Here is a 24,497-nt window from a genome sequence, read left to right on the forward strand (position 1 = left end):
TACCGAACTCATGCAGCCCTGACATCACAGACCTCACAGTAGTCACGTGCTTACAGCTGCCAGTGGGAATGGACGCAACTCAGAGGTCTGTGATGTCTGCGCTTCGCTCGAGAGTGTGTTTCATGGCTTGCAGCCAAAAGCTGTGGAGTGTACATGAGTGAACGCAGTTTCGAACTTCTAACTACAAATGTACATGTGTGTCTCCAAAGCACCCCTTCATGCACCCATGCAGTTGCAACCAGTGTTACAATTTAAGCGGTGCACAGTGCTAGGCATTATGCTATTTGTTTATCTTAACTGCGGATATCCAGATGTCTCTTGCTACAGATTTGTGTACATATTCTGGAAGGTAGGTGTCATCAAGTTCTGGGCCCTGTTCATGAGCGTCACCGTGGAGGTCTTGCGTTATTATTTGTCACGGCCTACCTTAAAAAATTAAATGACATCCTTGACCTTGTTGCATGCTCTGTTGATCATTTTATTTTATCGAGAAATAAGATTTGAAAATGCTCACAGCAAGTGGGCTGCAAGAAAACAGATGTATGTATATCGTGTCTTACATCAGGTTTTGTAATTCGTGACAATTTTTATTATTTCAGTTCCATGCTGTTTAACTTGGTGATGTGCAAATTTCACTAGCTCGCTGTGCTGTAATGCAGTGTAGTACTTTAATTTGCGGAATAAAATGTCCTTTCCGGCAGACAAGTGCTTTGATACAGTCATATTCAAAATATGATTTCGTCCAATTCTTAAACATTGGCAGTTGCACAAATTGTGCACGTGTTGATTATTCTCCATTCATCTTGGTAAACTGCCATAATAAAGTATAGTTTTCAACGAGGCACTCATTGAGCCCAAGCTCTCAGGGAAGTCTGGGTACATCTACCAGCGTAAAATTGGCACAAAAAGAAAACGTGCTACTAAATATTTTAGGGGTCTTAGCAGCTAACATATTTCACGTCCCACTACATGCCCACAGGGGCGTGCACAGGACGTACCTGAATGACACTTCACGGACAATCCGCGAGTGTCGTTCTGGGGACACTCATCGAAGGACGAGGACACGGTGACACTGTGGGGACATCCTGAGGATCATGTGTGTTGTTACACCAACTTGCTTGCATTTTGTTTGTTTCTTTCGAAAAGCTAGCTCACAAAATCAATGAACGCCAGCAACCTTATCGCCACAGAATGATTAGCTTTTCCGAAGATTTCAGTAGTAAAGGTGCAAGAAACATGGTTAGTTGTAAGTGGTGACGGCACAGCGAGCCTATGGGTGGACCTCGACGGCGGCGGCAGGCACTTCCGCACGCACTACAGCTTTTCCCGCCGTTATTAATCCTCTTGTCGTACAGTTTAATCCTTATACCATGACATTTAATCCTTTTGCCATCTGAATTAATCCTGCTTTCATTAATTTTACTCCTCATTTCACACAATTTAATCCATTTCTCATGCAATTTATTCCACGTGACCATGTGTGGGCTACATGACTTTTGTATTTTGGGACAATTCCCAAGTCTACCGGTGTTGCAATGCTTTTCATTATTAATTCGGGTTTCTGTACTCTAACGGGATACTGTGGGACTGTGTATCTGGACAACGTTATTGTGGGACTATTTCCATATCTACGGGTATTACCAATGCCTTTCATTCAAAATGCGGGTTTCTGCACTCTAATGGAATACTGTGGGGCTGTCTATCTGGAATACGGCATAGGGGTACTATGCCGCTGTCTACGGGTATTACCCATGCTTCCCATTAAAAACGGGGGTTTCTGCACTGTATCAATCTGGGTTGCGATATTTTGGGAGTATTCTCATGTCTACGGGTATTACCCATGCTTTTATTAAAAACCCAGGTTTCTACATTGTAATTGCACTGTAATGGGATACGGTGGCACTGTCGATCTTGATTGCGATATTCTGAGTCTATAAGGGCGTCTATGGGCATTCCGCATGCTTTTCATTAAACACGCGGGTTTCCGCACACTGATGGGATGCTGTGGGGCTGTCAATTGCAATGACGATATTGTGGTACTATTCCCATGTCGTTGGGTACTACCTATGCTTCCCATTAAAAACGCGGGTTTCTGTACTCTAATGGGATACTGTGGGACTGTGTATCTAGACTACGTTATTGTGGGACTATTTTCATGTCTACGGGTATTACCCATGTGTGCCATTAAAAATGCGGGTTTCTGCTCTGTAATAGGATACTGTGGGACCATCTATCTGGATTACGATATTGTGGGACTATTCCCATGTCTTCGGGCATTACACATGCTTTTCGTCAAAAATGCGGATTTCTGCACTGTAATGGGATACTCTGGGACTGTCTATCTGGATTACGATATTCTGCAACTATACCCATGTCTACAGGTATTAATAATGCTCAGTCAGGGTGTCGAACCGAAACGTTTTTCGTTCCGGTTTTCGTTCCGGTTACATCATAAACGATCCGGCACCTGTGCTCCTCCGGAGCAAAAAAATAGCGGTTCATACCGGTTTTTAACCGGTTCCGCTTCTGCTGGGAATATTCATCCCCACACACACACAAAAAAAAAGTTACAAAATGTAAACCCGTTTATTCCGCATACATGGTATTTAATATTAATAGACAGATGTGAAATTGGTAGCTCCTGGTTCCTGTAGGTTACTGTCTGTTGAAGTGGGCTTTCTCCTTTCTTGAAGCGCATGCTACAAACGGACTTGTTTGTCGTGATGTCATACGTAAAGTACTTTCTTGCTGGGTTGCAGCGATCGCGTCCCCTCTGAATGTCTGTTGCTGTCTAGCCAGCACGCACCACCGCACGAGTACGACGCAAATCGAGGAACACACTCTCTCACAAACGCGCTCTACGGCTCCGTTTTATTTTCTTCGTGTCCTGTACACAAAAAGGGTTGCCACTTCGCACGGGCTTGCCTTCGCGTATACGTAAATGTATTCAACTTAGCTGCTCTCAAACAAGGGACTCGTTGCGCGACATTAGCGATAAAGAAGCCGTTATGCAGCCCCCTTGGGTAGCTGTTTAGTTGAGGAGAGTTTAGGGGGATCAATTTTAAGCGAACACTACGGCACATTGCTAGCGAGTCACATGTACCTCCATGTCTGTGTACGTGTGCCAACGATAAACCATTACAAAGGGAGCCTAAGGGTCATAGTATACCGACATACATTCCACAGTAACCGTAACCCTCGTATAGTATCCATGACATGACTTCAGAGCACACGACGTCTGTTTCATTCGCCTATCCGTAGTCCAAACCGACGAATTTTTTTTTACCGAAAACCGTTAAATATATTTTTCGGTTTCCCTCCTGAGCGAAAAAAACGTATACGGTTTCGATTCCGTTCCGGTTCGCACCAAAATAGCGTTTTTTTTTTCGGTTCCGTTTTTCGGTTCGCTCCGACACCCTGAATGCTCTTGATTCAAAATGCGGGTTTCTGTACTATAATGGGATACTGTTGGACTGTGAATATCGATTATCATATGCTGGCACTATTCCCATGTCTACGGGTATTACGCATGCTTTTCATTCAAAACGGGTTTCACGGGTTTCTGTACCGTAATGGGATACTGTGGGACCGTCAACGTTGAGTACGATATTGTGGGACCACTCTCATGTGTGAGGGTATTACCAATGCTTTTCATAAAATGTGTGGGCTTCTGCTCCGTAATGGGATACTGCGGGACTGTCGATTGAGATTACGATATACTGGGACTATATGCATGTATACCCCTCGCTTTCCATTAAAAACGCGGTTCCTTGCACTGTAATAGGATACTGCGGGTCCGTCAATCTGGATTACGATATTGTGGCACTACTTCCCTGTCTGTAGTTATTACCCATGCTTTTTATTCAAAATGCGGGATTCTGCAGTATAGCGGGATACTGTGGGATTCTCTATCTGGTTTAGGATATTGTGGGACTATTCCCATGTATGCGGGTATTACCCAAGCTTTTCATTAAATATGCTAGTTTTACCTTGTATTGGGATACAGTGATCCACATAGACAGTCCCACAGTTTCCCTTAGAGTGCAGAAACCCGTATTTTGAATGAAAAGCATGGGTAAGACCAGTAGACGTGGAAATACTCCCACAATATCGTAATCCAGATTGACAGACCCGCAGTATCCCATCAGAACGCAAAAACCGCGTTTTTAATGAAAAGCACGGGGAATACCCGTAGACATGCTTATAGTCCCAGGATATCGTAATCAAGATTCACGGTATCACAGTACCCCATTACACTGCATAAACCCGCGTATTTAATGAAAAACATTGGTAATACCCACACACATAGGAATAATCCCACAATATCATAGTCCAGATACACGGTCCCACTGTATCCCATTATGGTACAGAAATTCGTGTTTTTAATGAAAAGCATGGGTAATACCCATTGACATGGGAATAGTAACACACTATTGTAATCCAGATTGACAGACCCGCAGTATCCCATCAGAGCGCAAAAACCCGCGTTTTCAATGAAAAGCACAGGGAAAAGCCGTAGACATGCTTATATAGTCTCAGGATATAGTAATCAAGATCGACAGTCCCACAGCACACCGTTACAGTGCAGAAACCCGCATATGTAATGAAAAGCATGGGTAATACCCGCACACATGGAATAGTCCCACAATAACGTAGGTCAGATAGACAGTCCCACAGTATCCCATTAGAGTACAGAAACCCGCGTTTTTAATTAGGAGCATGGGTAATACCCATTGACATGGGAATAGTACCACAATATCGTAATTGCGATGGATAGTCCCACAGTATCCCATTACTGTGCAGAAACCCGCATGTTTAATTAAAAGCATGCGGAATACCCGTAGTCGCCCTTATAGACCCAGGATATCGTAATCAAGATCCACGTATCCTATTACAGTGCAATTACAATGTAGAAACCCGCGTTTTTAATGAGAAGCATGGGTAATACCCGTAGACAGCGGCATAGTCCCACTATGTCGTAATCCAGATAGAGAGTCTCACAGTATTCCATTAGAGTGCAGAAACCCGCATTATGAATGGCATGGGTAATACACGTAGACATGAAAATAGTCCCACAATAACGCAGTCCAGATACGCAGTCCCACAGTATCCCATTAGAGTACAGAAACCCGCGTTTTTAATAAGAAGCATGGGTAATACCCATTGACATGGGAATTGTACCGCAATATCGTAAATGCGATTGGCAGTCCCACGTATCTCATTACTGTGCAGAAACCCGCATGTTTAATGAAAAGCATGCGGAATACAACACGTAGACGCCCTTATAGACCCAGGATATCGTAATCAAGATCGACAGTACCACAGTATCCCATTACAGTACAATTACAATGTAGAAACCCGCGTTTTTAATAAAAGCATGGGTAATACCCGTAGACATGGGAATAGTCCCACAATATCGCAACCCAGATTGACAGTCCCAGAGTATCCCATTACAGTGCAGAAACCCCCATTTTTAATGAAGCTTGTGAGTCCCACAGTATTTCATTACTGTGCAGAAACCCTTTGCGGGTGCAGAAACCCGCATGTTTAATGAAAAACGTGCGAGATACCCGTAGACGCCCTTATAGACCCAAGATATCGTAGTCAAGAACGATGGTACCACAGTATCCCACTACAGTGCAGAAACCCGCATATCTAATGAAAAGCATGGGTAATACCCGCATACATGGAAATAGTTCCACAATACCGATGTGGCGGCCCGTGGAAGACGACGACGACGCGCCTCTGCTGCCACGCGCTACGGCGCTGGCAAGGCAGAGGCGCGTCGCCGTGGGATGTTGCATGGCCGAATTACGCCGAACATGGTGTTCGTTGTTCGGGTCACCAAATGTAGAGGAGGTGGTGTTCCCCTACACCATAATCCAGATTGGCAGTCCCGGAGTACCCATTACAGTGCAGAGACCCGCGTTTGTAATGAAAACCATGGGTAAAACTCGTAGACATGGGAATAGTCCAACAATACCATAATCCAGATTAACAGTCCCACAGTATCCCATTATGGCGCAGAAACCCAAATCAATAATGAAAAACATGTGCAACACCCGTAGACATGGGAATTGTCCCAAAATACAAAAAAAGTCACGTAGCCCACACATAGTTACGTGGATTAAATCGCATGAGAAATTGATTAAATTATGTGAAAGCAGGATTAAAATTAATGAAAGCAGGATTAATTCGGATGGCAAAAGGATTAAATATCATGGTGTAAGGATTAAAATGTACGACAAGAGGATTAATAACGGCGGAAAAAGCTGTAGATGTGCGGAGCTACCAGTGGAGTGCAGCTGTAGCTCCCACAGTTTCGCCGCGAAAACCACCGCCCCCCCCCCTTGACCACGTGATCATCCGTAACGAATCATGACAAAGTAGCCGGAAAACGTCGCCAAAAAGCGCGCGCTGGCTGATCGAACTGCGCATGTGCGCCGCGTGCCCTCTCCACACCAATATTATCGAGAAGCAGAAAATGAAGATCCAGAAGACGAAGGAATTCACATGTACAAATTTATTGACACGGTAAACATATAAACAAGAAGCAACATTTGAATGCAAGTAAATTTACACGATTATTACAGAATACTGCAGAATAAATAAAGAATAAATAGTGCCGAGCAACAGAAGGCGTGACTATCATATTATACAATCTTTAAGGGAACCTATTAGGTTTGGACAAAGTAGATATTATTACACACATACATAGCACGTGATGAGTCGCAGAAGCCATCCACTTCATCCCAGCGCAACTGTAGAATTTTCAGGTGACAGGGGCCACATGCTCGCGGATCGCAAGGCAACGAATAGCTGTCGGCGTCTGAATGAAAGAAAAAAGAAAAGGAACCTGTTAATGATATGGTAGACCCGAGCATAGGCAACGTTAATTGGCTGAATACGCTATGTAAGACATGCTATCGTTACGGGCCTAGTGACAAAATTGACGCTGTTTTCCTTTTCATGCACACCAGTGGATTAAACATCAGACACATTCAAATAGCGCAACGAAACGCAACAAGTAACGCCACGCATAATCATCTACCAGATCATGACTGATAACCGGCAGAAAGCGATGTAATACGGCACAAGGCGTACCTCCATGCACACAGTTAGGCGACAGTATTAAACGTCTGATCACTGACATGCATCATACGTTTGTCTGCTTACCTTTCATTCAGGCGTTCGACCATGGCTCAAACATCTTCGAAATCCACGAAACGAAATCACCGTCTGCTCACACACGTAGACGCCAGCTACACAACGGTCAGACGGGTCGGCGCCTCGGAGTAACGAACGCGGGAGAATCCACCGGTTAAATGAGCCTCAGCCAATCATGATCGACAGAGGTCACGTGGGGAACCGGAGCCAATGGAAAGTAAATAGCCGGAATTTGGCGGGAAATGCCAGCGGCAACACTATTTTCGCGGCGGCGAAACCCGCTTACTGTGCCTCCTCTGGAGCTACTTTCCTCCGCGGAGTCGACACGCGGTGGGCCTACTCGCCCTTGTCTCGCGCATGTGGATATCTACGCGACCCTCTTCAAAGTCCGCTTCAAAGTCCGAAACGCTTGCTGGTCCGTTGCGTTGCCTTTTCGTCGGTTGTGTCCTTTTTCTCTTCGGTGCTAGCTTGACAGCAGATGCGCAGATTGCCATCAGCACAGGTAACTTATGTCCAACATTATTATCATAGTCAGGGTGACAGTGTCATTGGTGATAGTGGTATAGCTGCGTCTTGCTGCGCTGGCAAATAGCGCAAAAGACCTGAAATTATTTGCCAGATGCACAGACCTTGGTCTACGTGTATTGCTTCTGAAAACGTCGTAGAAGTCGGGTGATGGTGCTTTCGCAGTGATGCGATGACCCTGGAACGGGCATCTCTAAAACATCCGGTGCCACTGTTGGTGGCTTTCTCTCGGGCAGTGTCTGGCATGTGTCTGGTGAACCGGGTGAACCGCCGCGGCTGGATCGCGTATTGGAGAGGGGCGCGTGGGAGAGAGGTGCGGCAACCCGGCCACCATGTTGAAGAGCCCACAGGCGCCGGCTGCTCCCATAGGAAACAATGGGAAGCAATTTGATTTGGAGCATTCATTGTGCTTTAAACGCTCCTCATTGCTGATTAGCACGCATTGTTCTTAGGAATCAGTGTGCTGATGTATTCCAAACGTGCTTCAGCCGTGTTCCTGTAGTTTTTAATGGTAATTGCCTTCATTTTCTTCTCCGCTGCCTGTATTACTATACTACAGAGATCAGTGGTCCGCCGCAGAGCCGTATATTAAAAGGGAGTCTGGCCATTAATGGGTCATGCCTATACCTGAAGCTCCACCCACTTTTTCAGCTTTGCGACCAATAGAGTTCTGAAATATGGGGCGCTATCAATCAACGTATCCTCACTATTTGTCCCCGTATCCAACATGGGCAGCGTCATTTTGGGTGGCAAGTGGATTGGATGGGATTGAAATGGATACCTCACGCAATCTGCAAAACTAGTGGATTTTTGGTGCAAATTTGATGTGCGCCACCAAGGGAGCGTAAGGCACATCGGGAACTGTCGTCTGCTTCCGTCGTTGTACCACTGCCGGCAGAACCACCTGCTGGGACAGATTCTGTCGTCGGTATGTTTTTTAAACAAATCTACATGAATAGTTTGTATATAAAAGGCAAGAGTGTTTATATCCATGAAATCCAGCAATTAAATATAAGATTATAGAGCACAGCGCCGTTTTTGTTATGGTTTCGTTGTGATCGCCGCGATCGCCGTGTTCACTAGGCCTAACACGTCGACAAAACGTATTATTTTCAGTTAGATATCAGTGGATGAGCATAAGATGAAACTGATTTCCGAGAAACTTATATTAGGATGTACATTTGCAGCGTAAAATCAGGTTAATCTGTGAAAATTTTTTGTAACGAAATCCCCGCTTCACCGGGTTTGTTTTCGTCGCCATTTTGGGTGGCAGTATGGTGTCATGGCGACCCCCTTGGTAAAAAGCAAACCAATCAGAGGAGCGAAACTGTGATTGACAGGCCGAGCCTCCTCCCAATGGCCGGACTCCCTTTTAATATACGGCTCTGGTCCGCCGCTGTCGCGAGTGCCGCGTAGCGAAATTCCGTAACGTAGGCTAGTTTACGCATAGGAGAATGCGCTGCAACCCTATTAGTTGGCGCTGCGGCAGCCTGAAAACCTGTGGGAGCCAGAAACGGACTCAGCCGCTACCGCGGTCAACATGGCGGCCAGTTTGTGTTTACGGACTGGAATACGAGGAGGAGGGAGGAGGAGGAGTGTCGTTGGGAGGAACCTGAGATGTCTGCCTGCCTGATTAGGCGGCATGTTTCTCGGTAAGGGAAAGGTGGTGGAGAGGAAAGGGTGAAGTGGGGGAGGATAGGTGCGTCCATGGGCCGACTTCGGGGGAACTGTGCCGGCATACGCCTATTACACATCTGAGGGAAACCCAGGAAAAACCCCAGACGGCACAGCCGGCCCGCGGATTCGAACCGCGGACCTCCCAGTCTCCAAGCGCACGGCCGCTGTTACCGTTACGGCCGCGTTACCGCTGCGCCACCGGAGCTGGTAGACTGGAATACGCTCTGCAAGTAACCGAGCGTTCTGCGCATATCTCCTATCCCGGTTGCTCCACTCGGGGAGCCCCATTAGCTACAGCGGCGCCCTCCCTCTTCCCTCTCACTGCCTCGTCTCATGCGCAGAGACGCACTTGCACAGCGTATGTGAATTGAATTATTGCGAAGAGCAGGTGCAAGGAGCAAAGAAAGTGGGAGGTGAACTACTACTCGTAGTACAGTGTTGCAGTGGTGAAAGTTCTGTGGCCAGCCTTCGTTCCGTGTAGCTTCGTGTTTGGTGTGTGTGTTGAGCGCGCATGGATCAAGCACGATCAATAGATGCACCCAAGGGCCCTATCCTGGTCAAAGTAATCTACCTCGATTACTTTAAATTTCTTCTGTCATTGGTGCACAATCGAAAAAGGCGTGAATATTAAAAGTGGTTGACACCTTCTATCAACCAATCGCCCCACGTGATATCTTGGAGAGCGACCCGCCTTATCGGTGTTTCCTCCTGAGAATCCGAAGGCCACACCTGTGATCTGCCTTCGCTGAGCACCTTGTTGCTTCGATTCCTCGGTGTCGGAAACAGAAAACACTACCGGCATAAAACTGAATTTCGTGGAAAATGCGCGGAAAAGCACTCGCGTAATTTCCTTTTTTGCGGTTTGTCATTTTTCTTGACGTACAGGTGTGCAAGACTGCAATGTTTGTATGACACCGCGATTGTACTTGGCATTTATAATTCGGTATGTGCCCGTGAGATGGCGCTGGTGGCAGGCAACAAAACGATAAAAGCGCGAAGGATCATTGCAAAGGGTCGAACGGACAGTGTGGCGCGAGCCGTAAACGCATTTATGAGAAACCGGTTCGTGCTTTAAATCTTGAGCTTTATTTATGAGCTTTTCTTTATATTTTTCTGCGTGTTCGTGTGCTCGATATGCGAAATGATAATTCGCATTTCAATATGCTTCTTTTGCTCGTGAGCTGTGGGGGTGATAATGATACCGCAAATGAGCGTTGATAGTTTTACTCAAGAAACAGTGAACTTTGATCGATGAGCTTTTTGTGTGCACACCGCTGCGTTGTAATAACATTGATTGTACGACGTACGGCTCTGACCACGCTTCGAAAAGCCCGCCACTTTCACGCATACGATGCCGCGATCGGCGCAAAGAAACGGTGTTAGCGGTGCTTTTCTATCATTATTAAACAGAAACGAAGAAAGATGTGAATTTTTTGTTGTGACGAGCATATACAGACTTTATACAACACAATAAACGGAAATGCACATGCGGACCCATCACGAAACCCATCGCCGCTCAAAGTAATCGACCCTCTTTCGCTACATTAATTTTCAGCTTTGAAACTAATCTTTTACGTCATTGTTACGTCAAAATGACGTAGGGTCACGGTCCGAGGTTAGGGCCGAGAGGATACGAAGGAAAACTAGGTATAAATTTCAATTGAAACGGGCGGGATTTAAGGGCGGAGTATTTCGTGGCAGTCCCGCCCTACAGCTTGTGACGTAAGTAATCGAGGTAGATCAGTTTTGACGAGGATAGGGCCCCAAGTGTCAATAAACTCAACGTCCGCTCAGGACGCAGGAAATTGTGAAATTCGTTGCGTTTTCTGAAATGCACTTTTCGCTTCTGGCCTCTGTTATCGACGCCGGTAGCAGAACCACAAACACGCCTTTTTGCTGTGATAAGATTCTAAATAAGGGCAAAGTATTCCGTATAGCCAAACATGAAGAGCACCTACTATTTTCATTTCGACTGTGTTCCGTACACTTGGCTAGAGAACTGAAGTAGAATTTAAGTGTGCTGCTATTCTTGCGTCCTCGGTCGGCGATTGAAAGGATGTAGTCAATTTGTGCGGTTTCACGAGCAACATTCAAAGCTTCGCACCCCCCCCCCCCTCCAAATAAAGATGAGGAGGCGGAAGCAGTGATTTCCCCAGAATTTCACTGCTGGGGGGGGGGGGGGGTGCTGAGCTTTCAAATGGTGGGGGGGGGGGGTATGCTTGGTTAAGGTTCCACTTACGGAATTTTTCTTAGACACGGAAGGAATCGTGTCACAATGGTGACATATCTGCACAGCTTTCCAGTTTTATTTGTACATATTATTACGTCAGAACACAGTACATTAGAATATAGATTCATTATGAACGGCATTTCAACATTAAGGTACATAATCACGCGACCGACAATGAAAAAAAAAAAAAAAAGACTAGTAGCTTGTCTCACGAAGCTCAATGAATACCTAGCAGCTAAAGGTGAAAACCTTAGACGAAAAAAGCAGAATACCTTGCATTGATTGAGTTGCGCACAAACTGTTCTACATGATCCACACTGAGTTTGCGTGCCCGCACGCATTTTTGCTCATATATGTGTGCAATATATGCATTGAACAGTCACTTTCAAATAATTTTGGACAAATGCACGGTACAATCATCTGCATGACTCTGGTCCTACAGCATAAGTTTGACAGTACAGGATGTAATTCGCTGCGCTGGACTCGCTACCAGAACGTGTTGGTGGCCGAGCTGGGTGGGATCACTTGAGAAATTTCAGGGGGGGAAATCCCTGTGCGGAAGGGAGTGGTGATGTATGCCTTCCCTGTATCTGGATGGAAGAGTCTAGTACCTAGTACTCTAGAAGGTTTTCTCTTGTTTTTTGTTCTGTCGTCTGTGTGCATCCAAGATCCGAGATACGAATAATTACCATCTGTATGTCATGCATATCTGCCAACTCTCCCGATTCAGCCGGGAGACTCCTGGATTCCGGCCGGTTTGTACGATTGTACGACCGAGAAGCAAATCTCCCGGAAAATGCAGTTTCCCCCTCTATATCTCGAACGCCTGCTTTTTCTCTGGGCACAAAGGCGAAAACGTCAATCCAATACCAGCCAAATTGCCATCGCCATCGCTGCCGCTTCCCGGAGCCTGTGTGTTACGGAGTTCAGGAGTTCTGGTCATGGTTCTACTTCTAGCACTTTTAGTTTCCGGGCATTTCCCCCATGTTTTCGGGCGACAAAGGTGCCTTTGCACTGTTTCGACCTTGCGTATTGCACATCACGGCTCATTGTAAGCGCAACAAGTATCTAGTCAACCCTCGATTTATGAACCTTCGGTTTATGAATTCCGGCGTTTTATGAACAGGAGCACGAGGAACCAAACTTTTTACATGCATTTTTTGCTCGTTTTATGAACCTCGATATCCGAATAATGAGTGGAATTTCTGGGAACCAACTAGGAGTTGCCCAGCGTTTTTGCCTTCAATTTATGAACGGATATGGTTCCGAGGTCAACAGAAATGTCCAGTGGGATTATTGCGTGGTCTTATGAACGATGCCGGAACGGACAAATCTTTTTCCAGGTATTGCACCCTCGGTTTCAAACCCCTGGAAATCCGAACAACAAAGGGGTTTTCCGGGGACGCATTAGGGACGACCAAGTGTTTAGCAGAAGGCATGGTCGAAAGCAAAATTACACAATATATTGCATTATAAACACAATCCCAACTCACAAATACTGTTTCGTCAGCCGATAGTACTGACTTAACGGAATTTTCGATTTATGAATCCCTCGATTTATGAACGATTTTTCCGGGAACCGAGGGTGTTCATAAATCGAGGGTTGACTGTATACGTGTTTCTGAAGCAATACACGGATGAATTGGGACGCGTGATACGCGTCACGATATGCGCGCTGAACTGACCACAGCGATGTACAACCGTGAGTGATGGTTCTGACGTATTATGCAAACTACTTTTTATTTTTAATGACTCGTTAACTAACTCGTTCAACAACTATTACGTTTAAGCTCTCCTGCAAAGTCCATATGTGCTTTTGAATTTCAGACACATTACTGAGGCAGTGCTGAACGAGTAGTGTTGAATGTGAGGGCATTTCGGCATTGCAAAGAGAACAGAGACATAGTTTTGTGCCCTCACGTTCTTTTGGGAAAGTGTCATAGCCTTGCCAAAGCTTGACACCCAGATAGTTTGTTGGAGAGGGCAAAGTCTGTTGCTGCAAGACTTGTGCCCGATGAGCCTACTGGGGTGAAGTGAGCTCCTGTTACATATGCAAATAATATGCCACCCAACATCTCCTACCCACCCACCCCCGCCCCGCTTTTGAAATCTCCCTAATTTGGATGTTCCCAAGTTGGCAGGTATGGATGCTGATTGAAAGGGGATCTGCTTGCAATAATAGAATTCACAGCTGCCTTTAGTTGTGGTAACCTATGCAGCATGGTCTCTTGGTCGATTTGTTCTTGTGTGAGCTTGTGGCAAAAAAGAAACTGCAAGTTGCAGCAGTTGTCCAGTTACCATGGGCCATTTGGTAATTTTGCGGGTGACTGTACAGCAACTGAAACTTACTTTTCTGTATCAGATAACGCAGCTTACTGTAATTTGTACCTTTTTAGCAGCTTTTCTCAAAACTGCTGGTTACACATCTTGAAGTCAAATGATTATCTCGTACTGCACGGGTACACACCATGTGCACATTTTCAGATGATTTGGAAACAAGAACCAGTCTGCAGCTCATGCATCCAAAGCTGAATGTTGTGGTTGTATTGATAGGTGGTAATGCACTGCAAAGTTTTCACAGGCCAGAAGCTGTATAATGGATCTTTAATGTGGCATGCTGTGTTTTCACATAAGTCAGCCCTCTCTTGTATCTGTAATAGTAAGATTCAAGTACATTTCACTGTTTAGTCTGCTGCAGAATGAATGTTTCAGTTTGCATAGCTCACAACAATATCCACACCATCATATTCGTTTCGCATAACACTCTCTCTGCTGAAAGTAGAATAAATATGTATTTGGAAAGAACACAGTGGCCTCTAGGGTGTCTTAGTGTAGACAATTTTCTGCCGTGGATTAGCACGACAGAAAATTGACAATGCTGTTGGTGCTATGGCCTTGCATTATGATGTTTTTGTGGCTTTTGTGAATGAGCAGCACCCACTGCTGTTCATTTTGCAAGACACAGCACATGCTAGCACATGCGTATGGCTTGGAGCTGTTGCTTGACTTTTTCCAACCTATCAGCCATGTCAGCATCAGCGATCTTGTTGCTGTTACGGCCTCATGCAGACTTGTACGTACTCAAAATACAGTATACAGCCGACCCCCGTTTATCCGGACTTCATTTATCCGGATCCCGCGGTATCTGGATAAAAGACACGGGAACGGGTTTTCCTCCATGCATTTTGTTCTCGTTTATCCGGACTTCAGCTTCCGGACTCGGACAAGAATTCCAGGGAACGAAAGTCGAAAATTCTTGTAATCCAGCTTCAGTTATCCGGACTACCGTGAGTAAAAAGAGACGCTGACCCCGCTTCGTCACCCTTTTCGCTGTGTTGGGGTTATTCCCGTCACACGTCAGGAACCTACATTCCTCCGTAGGGGAGACAACCGTGCACGATGACCCCCTTTTCTGTTTGTGTGCGTTGGGTCACGTTGACAAGTCGAGTCATTTGGAAATATCTCGAGCAACTGTCCTGTTCTAGAGGGGAAAACTCCAACCCGAGGGCCTGCAGCTTACGGCCCGTTGGCCGATGAAGACATTCCCCTAGCCGAGCTGCGATCCCTGAAGCAGAGGCTCACTGCGACTGCCGTAGATGATGCTGCGGTTTCTGACTACGCTGACTTTGATAAGGATAATGACGCGTGTGCAGCTATGACTGATGACGGTGTGATGGCTGCTGTTGCCTCCAATGATGTGCAGCAAGACGGTGCCGATGACGCCAGTGAGAAACATGGCTCGGACATTGACACTTTGCGTCCGCACTGACATTCTTCGAGCAGCGCAATAGGGTGGCTCAACTCTATGCAATTAGCAAAAGTTTACAGGAATCGAGTGCCTACACTACTATGTAACAGCTGTCATTGACGAGATTTCTGTGTTTTAATTAAACCTTGCTCTGTAGGACGTTTCTATTCTGTCGTTTCATTTATCCGGATGCCCCGGTATCCGGACGATTTCGCCGGGAACGGCACCGTCCGGATAAACGGGGGTCGACCGTACTTTTTTCTGTATTTCGATATTGTACCTAATACTTTTTATGACAAGTACTTTTAAAGCATTTAAAACACTTCTTTCACTACTTGCTACTCAGTACTCAAAACTCTCCTTCCACGACATTCCGTGCCCCGCAAACTTCTCCGCAGTGTCCAGATTTTCAGCTCACTGGAACATCCCCCAGCTTTTTCCTTCTTTATTTTTGGGAATTCGCACATCTGTCATTCATCCTCCTGTACAATAAGCTGGTCGCATGCTTGGCCTTGCTCGTCAATATACCGACCCCTTCATCAGAAAACTGTTCCTATTCATATTCGCAGGTGAATCCCCAGGGGATTAGGTACAAGATAATCCCGGCATTTATTTCCTTGGCTACCAAAGCAATAAACATGCCTCAGAAGTTGAAAGACCCAAGCTGCCATACAGGAACGGTTACAAAGTTTTGGGTCAGAATATACCACTTGAGCTCACCAAAACGCACAAAACATTACTTGACATAAAGGCCTTGTAAATAAACACTGCGCTTAAATATCACAGATGAAGTTTATTCCTTTCACTTGTACAGCCACATTCAGAATAGGAGTTTCACTTACTGCTAATACTAAAGTACTTTAAAGAGTATCTTAAATACTTGGGTATTTAGTGCTTTACTCAAATTACTTTCAGTTTTGAGTACTTTGTGCTCTATTTTAAATACGTTTCATGTTGTGTATTTAGCATCTTACTTTAAATACTTTTGCGCATTATTTTGTACATGTCGGGCCTCGCATTAAGATGCTTTTTCGAAAGGCATCACCCACGGCTGTTCATTTTGCAAGAATGCTTGCACACATGCTCTGTAGGAGTCATGGGGCAATGCTTGGAGCTCTTAAGCCATCTGCAGTGTCAGCATACACGATCTGAAATGGATCATCACATTGTAAATGGCATTTGACGGTAACATAAAAAATAATATATGGCAAAGAAACTGTGCAAGAGAATTGTAGGAGGCTTTTTTTTTTTTCCTTTTCTGGAAAACATTGCTCTACTTTGTTTACTTTTTTCTTTTGCTCTTGTTCCTATGCTGATCCACTCAAATAGGAGCAGCAAGTTGGATTTGTTTCTAAGAATTTGTTGTTGGAAAAAGAGTGCATAGGCAAAAATGCACAACACACCACTCTTGCCGTGTATGCTGCCATATTGACTCCTCATCAATTGCAATGGCGGAACACAGAGACTTTGCCACAATTTAGCAGTTTCAGACAACTGTGTCACAACAGCTTTTTTAAAACCACTGTACGATGCCAGTTTCTTTAGTCATCATTAGCAATAGCAGCCGCAGCTGTGAGTAGGAGACAGGCATGCACCACTGCAACTAGAAACACTGTTGTGGGTCTTAGACTGACCTGCGCAACCTTAAATAATGGAATACAGATACAAATACAAATTGAATATGAATATTTTTAAATCGAACTGAACGTATAATGAAGACATAAAATGAGTCACGCAAGCCCTGACTGTACAGCATTTCTGCAGCTTCCTAAAAGTTTATGGTTTTTCTAATTGACAGACCAAAGTGGATCCTCTTGAATTGAGCAGGCATTAGCTTTGATTGTAGACCTTTGCTGATAGAGGTCGCGACATCACAGTAATGCAGATTGTGAATTTGAAGTTAAAACGAAACACAAAATTGATAGCAGACGACTACCAAATAGAAGGCGATATCTTTACATCAGTAACCCAGACAAAATAGAGAATAGCATAGCAAACATCAGCATTGAAATTGGGATACAAGTTGTCCAATTTTTCATGGCCCTGGGGAGCTGTTAGCCCTGTCATAAATGTGATTTTTGTGTGCTCCCAGACATTTTTGTACAACCCTGACCAGCTTGGCTAGTATAATGGGCGACACGTAGCAATGAGCCTGAGCTCACTGCTACCCACAGACATCGTTGTAGTCACACGTTATCAACAAACCTTTTGAAATACTGACATCAGCTCCCTCCACTTTTCTGGGCAGGCATTCTTCGCAGATGTTAGCCAGTGCCACTCTGCCTGAGCCACATTGAGGTGGCAAATACCTGGCTCACTTTTGGCCAGATGCTATGAAGAGCTGCTTTTTAGGTGCCTACAAATAAGTGACGTCTCTTTAAAGCAACGAAAAAATAAACATGCTCTTCATGCAGAAGCTAAGGAGACAGTGGCGTTACACATTTACTAGTATGATCATCTCTAGCTGGTGGAGTCTTAAATGAGGCAATATTACCTTTGAGTCAATGTACAGAGACGGAGGACAACAGATGCAGACGGGAGTCCTGTCCCGTCTAAGTCACTTGTTCTCCGTCTCCGCACATCCTCAACTCAGGGTAATATTACCTCCTCCAGGACTACACGGACTCTCTTGCATTCTATGTTTATGCTCTGGGTCATTCCATGTCCCAGATATGTTGCGCTGTGTTGCGCTAGACTGTCCCTGACTTCTGTCAAATAAATTGTGGTTGATTGTTCCCATGCAAGCCAATGCTCTCCCGCTTGGAAAAAGAAAATTGTTCTGTGGGGGCCTCTTGAAGATTTGCGAAGGGACATGTGACCTACCTGTTGAAAAAAACAATTCTAAATAGCTTTCTTTTTTTTTTTTTTTTGCAAATTCTAACCAGATCTCTTCTGAGTGATGACAAAGCGTAACACGTTCGTGCCGTATGCACTGAAGGTTGATGGACACTTTGTGATTGGTGGCTGATCGATAGTTTGTCCCGAGAAAAATAAAATTTAAAAATTCTTGGAATTTTTATGGAACTCCGCAATTTTTTCAGAGCCACTTAAACTGTTCAGCGCTCTTGCCTAGGAAGCACAGAACATGATAGAAATATTTTGAGGTGCGCATATTTGGAAGTATGTGGAGGAAAAAAATCGGAAGTTCAGATACATGTATATTGCTTTTTGCCACATAGTCAGCCGTCAATTGCACACTGAGGTGGTTCTTATAAAAATGTGAGACAATTGCATTTCATAGTACACATCTTGATTATTTTTTCCACAAAGTTTCATCAAAAGACTGCTTTTGCAGTGAAAGAATTTTAGAACTTGACCACCGTCACACACATCCAGCGTTGTCCTGCAAGGCTGCTTCAGCCCACAACGCATCGTCGCTGCTTCCTCCAAACACACTGGAGCACCACTACCCGATTTGCGTTCTTCAGAAACAACTTATAGAAATTAACCTTCCTACAGCCTACTTCAGCTGCGCAGTTCAACAGGAGCACTGGTCCTACGGATGTACTTAGGTGACATTGGACACCGGCAAGTCATTGAATAACCATAATCTGTTGAAGCCATGACGGACACGGTGCTTACTAAGACAGGCTCTACGGCGCAAGGCAATAATGGGTGTGAAATAAACAGGGAAAGCACAACAACTTAACTCTTTCAGCTACCACAAAAGAAGAAAATAACAGAAGCCTCGAACCGTCCAAGTGAAGTAATTGAAAGGGTCAGACCCCGCCAAGCTACGGCGTTCCTTGGGGGCCGCCACTTCAGCTGCGACGACGAGGTCAAGAATGCGGTCCGATGATGGCTGCTACGCGCCGGTAAAGATTTCTACGCTGCTGGCACCCAAGCACTCATGAAACGCTGGGACAAGTGCATTAGTGCAGCTGGAGATTACGTTAAAAAATTAAATTAATTTCTCATGTAAGTTCTTTTTACTTTTGCGAAAAATCAAAAGTCCCGGTTTGACTTGAACCCCCATCGTATTTTATAACTGTATCTCATTTGCTGTTACAAAGAGATGTCTTCGCAACCATAGTCGTCTCTTCCAACGTTACTATCGGTTCAAACTAAGCCAACATGTCCTCCGTCCGTGCACTGCACGAGCAGACAACAGGAAGCGGCATCAGGGAGCGAGCAGACACGCTCTAGCGCTCCAAAGTTGTTTAGTAGCCGCTCCGGGAGTCTCCTACTTCCGATTTGAGTGCGCCAAAAGTGGGGCACCTACTTAACGGAAGTGCATTAGTGCAGCTGGAGACTACGTTGAAAAATAAAGGTAATTTCTCGCCTGTAAGTTCATTTTACTTTTGCGAAAAATGAAAAGACCCGGTTTGACTTGAACACCCCTCGTAGATATAATATATAGGTGAAGACCCATCGTCGCTAAAGTACATCCTCGTCTCAAGTGCTCCTTGTGTACTGTGCTGCCGCAGAAGGCCATTCTTGTGAGTACCTCAGGCTTGGAAAGTTTATTTGTACGAAGTGTTTTTGCAGGCAACGTAAATCTGTTTGAGCTGCTCCTATGTGTGTTTGGCAGCAGACTTTGGGTGAAGGAGCTATGCAAGGCAATGCCGCATGAGTGTCGGGATGGTCAAGTTCAATATTTATTTATCTATTTTTATTTTTTCTGTTGCAGATGATGACCCTTCGTACAAGGAGGATACTTCAAATTGAAATTTATCTCGTATTTTTATCAGAACTACACTCTTAGAATGAACTTCACGGCACAGCACGCTCCTAGCCAACCATAATCTCGAATGATATCATTATCGTCCATGATTTGCTGAAAACGGGAGGCGTACGCCTTTTTTTGTGACAATTATGAACAGCATAAGTGTCACAAAATAGGCTCCGCCCCACGTTTTCAGGGACGAGAACGTTGTCATTCGGAATGTTGGTTGGCTAGGAGCGTGCTCTGTGGTGAAAGTCATTTTTAAGAGTGTACCTCAGTGTGTAATTAACGGATGAATATACGATAAAAAGCAACATTTCCCAAATTCATATATTTTTTTTTCTGCTAGTCTTCCAAGTCTGTGTACCTCAAAATATTTTTTACGCATTCTGTGCTTCCTATTCAACACCGCTAACCATGATGTGTAGCATTATTACATACTCGGTTTAAAAATATGTTAACCACTAAAATAACTTAACTTCAACTGAAATAAGCATGGAAGGGGTTACCATCTTGTCTGTACAAAGAAACCTTTTCGTTCACCTTCTGAATGGGCTCTCTGTCATCGCTATATGCATCCTTTCGCCACTGTTCATACCAGTGGTACACTGTTATCTGCGTTGGGTTGGGCTGCACTTGCAAGCAGATCACGAGAATTGTTTTACATCTCCTGCTTAGTTTCATGTAGGCGGACGGCCTGCCACACCGTCATGCCTCCAAGGAAGCAACCTGGTTGTGACAACAAAGATGGAACAAATGAACAACAAATAGCATGTTGTAAGTTACTTATGTAACATGAGAGTGCACTGTCTTCCAATAAGATCAACAGATATACCTCATGCGAACCTGAACTCCTTGTTGAGCAAGTTATACACATTTAAGATTGCATATTGTCAATCTAGTCTTGTTCTATGATTTTGTTCTATGATTTTTCTATCTTAGCTTTTCTACCAGTGTCCAGCATAATATGGTCTAAGACGACTGTATGCACGTCAAGACCCCTAATCATCAATCAGCATTATACCTAAGCCCCTACCCTATGGTATCGCTTTCAGGAGGTGGGTAAGCAATGAATAGATTGAAACAGCAGAACTTCCTGAAAGTGCAAAGAACTCACCGTTCAGATCTCTTCACCGTGCTAATAATCCGCGAGGTAGATGTACGTTTAGTGCAGTCATCCAGCCATCGTTGGGCGTCGTCATAACAAGTTTGAAAGAAGGACATTCGTAACATACGTTGAATTTGAAGATGCTTCGTCCTCAACACAAATGATGCGTACTGACACTGCACACTGCTTCCAATGAACGTGTCCCGGAACGTGTCCCTTCTCTATTCTCGTGTCTTCCATTTTCAACCCTTTTACGTGACAATATTTTTCTGGCAACGTTTGCGGCACAAATCATTAATGTGGAAGAATTAACCGAAGTAAATTAAACTGACACCTTGACTGACCACAAGGTGTCACGAATGGAGTGCGCAGATAGTGTGGTGGGTGCGGATAGAGTTTAGGATTAGCTGGCGTAGCAACAGCTGTTATGGCAGTTCACATTATTGCTCTAGGCATTCTAGCATAGCGGATAGCTTGCAAATGCTTGTCAAGTCGACGCAATGCTGATTTGGTGTGATAGTTTCATCTTGCAAGTATCCTGCCTTCATTTTTGGCCACTACTGCCGTTCGTTTGCAGTCAAGTAATACGTTCTCGTGTTCAGTGAAGGTCTACAATATCTCTAATCATAAAACGATGCTGTGGTGCGCTCAATTTTCAATGCTGCTGCGGCATTTCATATTAAAACAGCGGCACTTCACCTCTGTGTTGCAGTCCTTGGATATCTTACACAGTTTCCTACATCGGTATGGTGAGGGACCGAGCTTTTGTGACTTTTCGGTATTCATGAATACTGGAACATTTTATTACTGAAGATTTCTACACTTATTGCACCTCACCGTCGCATATATTATACGTCGCAACTAATGCCATCGCATATATTATACCCTGCATAATTCGTTTGCTGTGTAAAATGTTTCGCATGGTTTTTGAGAGAGCCTACCTCACTCCTGCAGGTTGAATCACTGCCCTGCCCATGATGATGAGGTCGTGGTGATGCATGTTCCAACGCTTGAGACTACGTATAGGCGTATAGGTGCATATAAGGAAGAAAACTGCCCTGGTACCCCTCATGTACTCTCAGTGTGTATTGTGCAATTTGTGCTAGTGTGTACCCAACAACTAGATTATTTGGTGATTATGATTGGGGAGTTTCATCACCAGGGGCGATACTCAAACCCGTTGACTGTGGTGGTGTGGTAAAATATCATAATGAGTCACCTAACCGTGAGTACTGAAGTCCTATGATGCCAAAAAAGGTCAGAAGTGCTTTGAGAGCAGAACTTTGGTGTGCATTATGTGGACATGGACCAAGAAATACTGACAATGTGATGGGGTGAGGGTTCGGCTGATTAAGAGACCCTGAAAGGGTGGTTCGGGAAGGTTTCTGGTGCGGGTGCTGAAGAAGTACGTGCTAGTGCGGACCTAGTGTGTGAAGAGTAGTGACACACCAGTAGCCTTGCTTGGACGATACAGCAAAATGCAGGTGTCACTCCAGCAAAGGAGTTTAGCTTGGTTTTTTAACAACTCACAGAAACGTTCGTGGTCAGAAAGGTAGGAGGGTGTATAACACAGTAATATAGAGAGTCTGAGCACATGATGTACGGACAATCAGATTAGGCCCATTCTCTCGGTTTGGTATCTTTCGACTTATCCCCTTATTGCATAAAGGAGTACAGTTATTCATGTTCGGTATAATGAACAAGGTTTCAAGCTTAATAGGAAAAACGTGTGTGGGAGGAAGTGTGTAACGTTGCTTTCATAATAATACTCCAAAACTTTCAAAAGAGGTTAATTGAGTAACAAGTTATGTTGCCATATAATCACCAATTATTTAAAAATAATAATATCAAATAAAGTGCTCACGACTTCTAAGCACCGGAACTAAATTAAAATGCCTCTATTAAGTGCCAACAGAGTCTGTTGCTGTTGACTGAGACTTGCCAATCAAAGGGACACACGGCACACTGAGTCTTGCCAATTTCTACAGGCACATGTGTCAAGGAAGCAGAAATATAAATGTAACTTCTGACACATGCAGTGGTCTACAAATTAGTCCATAGGCTATGACCGCTTTGGTGTTAGGCATTAACCTTGGGCATTGACATTACCAGGGTTTTTTTCCAAGGGGACCGAACACCTCTTTTTTGGGGATGGACATTGGGCGTTCAGAGGTTGCTATCATTGCATCTGAGAATAAACATTTCAACCTATATGACTAAAGAGTGCACCATTTTCACAAGCGATCTTGGAGTTCCAGGGAGGGCCATGGCCCCCCTCTCGGTATGCCCATGACTATGGGGTACCGCTTTCTTCCTGAGTAGATTGTAGTTAGCTGACATGATGGTAGCCAGAAAATATTTCGGGAGGGCAGTTTCTATGGGACTTATATGGGGGAGGATGGTCCCCCTTCGTTTTCCTCTCCCAAATCCAAATGCGCCAAACTATCCGTCCACTAGACGTCAAATAACACGTCTAACGTTACGCCACCTAGCCATCTAGCCCTAGACATCCGATGTCTATGTACCTAGCCGAGATTTAGACATTCTTTTAGCCTGATGTCTGGAACAGGGTCAGACACTTAACCATGTATTAGACATGAAGTCTACAGCTAGACCAATTTTATCCCTCCATTCAGGCGACAGGTCTAGGATTATACAATTCCTGTACCTTACTTTAGCCACCCTTAGACTTACTTTAGACCATGACTAGTCCTGCTACCGTCCTGGCATGCATTCATGCAGAAATGTGATATAATTGATAGCAACATGGATCTCAGCATGAACATTTATTCACAGTAAACCACACACGAAGTCTATGGTACAAAACTCAGTCTAAAACTGGATTGACTTTGCTGCCAAGCAGGCGTCTTGTTTTTCGACTGATGAATGTTGAACTGGCAGCGGGGTGCTGAAGGCCACATCATTCCTTTCTTCTAATGAGTGATTGTTGGTGCTGCAGCACTGCCTCCAATGACTCACTGTGGCTAGAAAATAGAACAAAACATGTCAGAAAGCATTATGTAGCCTGCTAGTTCTAACTAGTTTGTTTAGTGGCTATGGACACTCTTTCACGGGATGCTTGTCTGGCCCCATAAGAGCAAAACTGTGTTCACTGATCTGAGAGACACATAAAGAAAAGAAGCTGCACGTACAAAAATCACAGGACTGTTACAGCTACACAACACGAATTGCAGCAACAGCTGAAAATCTGTTTGTGCGTGACTACCTGATGTGGACGCTGCCAGGGTCTCAGGGAAACGAGGATGTAACAGCTGTTGCTGTGAAAGACAGCTGGTGAAAGTACATCAATGTAACAGGAGTTTTCTCGTGATGCACGACCTTACCTGGTCGAGCAGGCGACTGCGAAGCACTCCAT

At 44.7% G+C, this 24,497-nt stretch overlaps 2 protein-coding genes across 2 annotated transcripts in view; both read left to right on the plus strand.

Moving 5' to 3' along the window:
* The window catches only part of LOC135386310 (uncharacterized), a 532,914-nt gene that overhangs the window by 402,903 nt on the left and 105,514 nt on the right, over positions 1-24,497 (plus strand). The gene's annotated exons all lie outside the window — the stretch shown is intronic.
* LOC135378661 (uncharacterized) overlaps positions 7,523-24,497 on the plus strand; it is a 52,189-nt gene continuing 35,214 nt past the window's right edge. Inside the window, exon 1 of the mRNA XM_064611745.1 lies at positions 7,523-7,669. The gene's annotated coding sequence lies outside the window, so the exon portion shown is untranslated. The remainder of the gene's footprint in view (positions 7,670-24,497) is intronic.

The sequence above is a fragment of the Ornithodoros turicata genome, chromosome 1, assembly GCF_037126465.1.
Source record: "Ornithodoros turicata isolate Travis chromosome 1, ASM3712646v1, whole genome shotgun sequence".
Lineage (NCBI taxonomy): Eukaryota > Metazoa > Arthropoda > Arachnida > Ixodida > Argasidae > Ornithodoros > Ornithodoros turicata.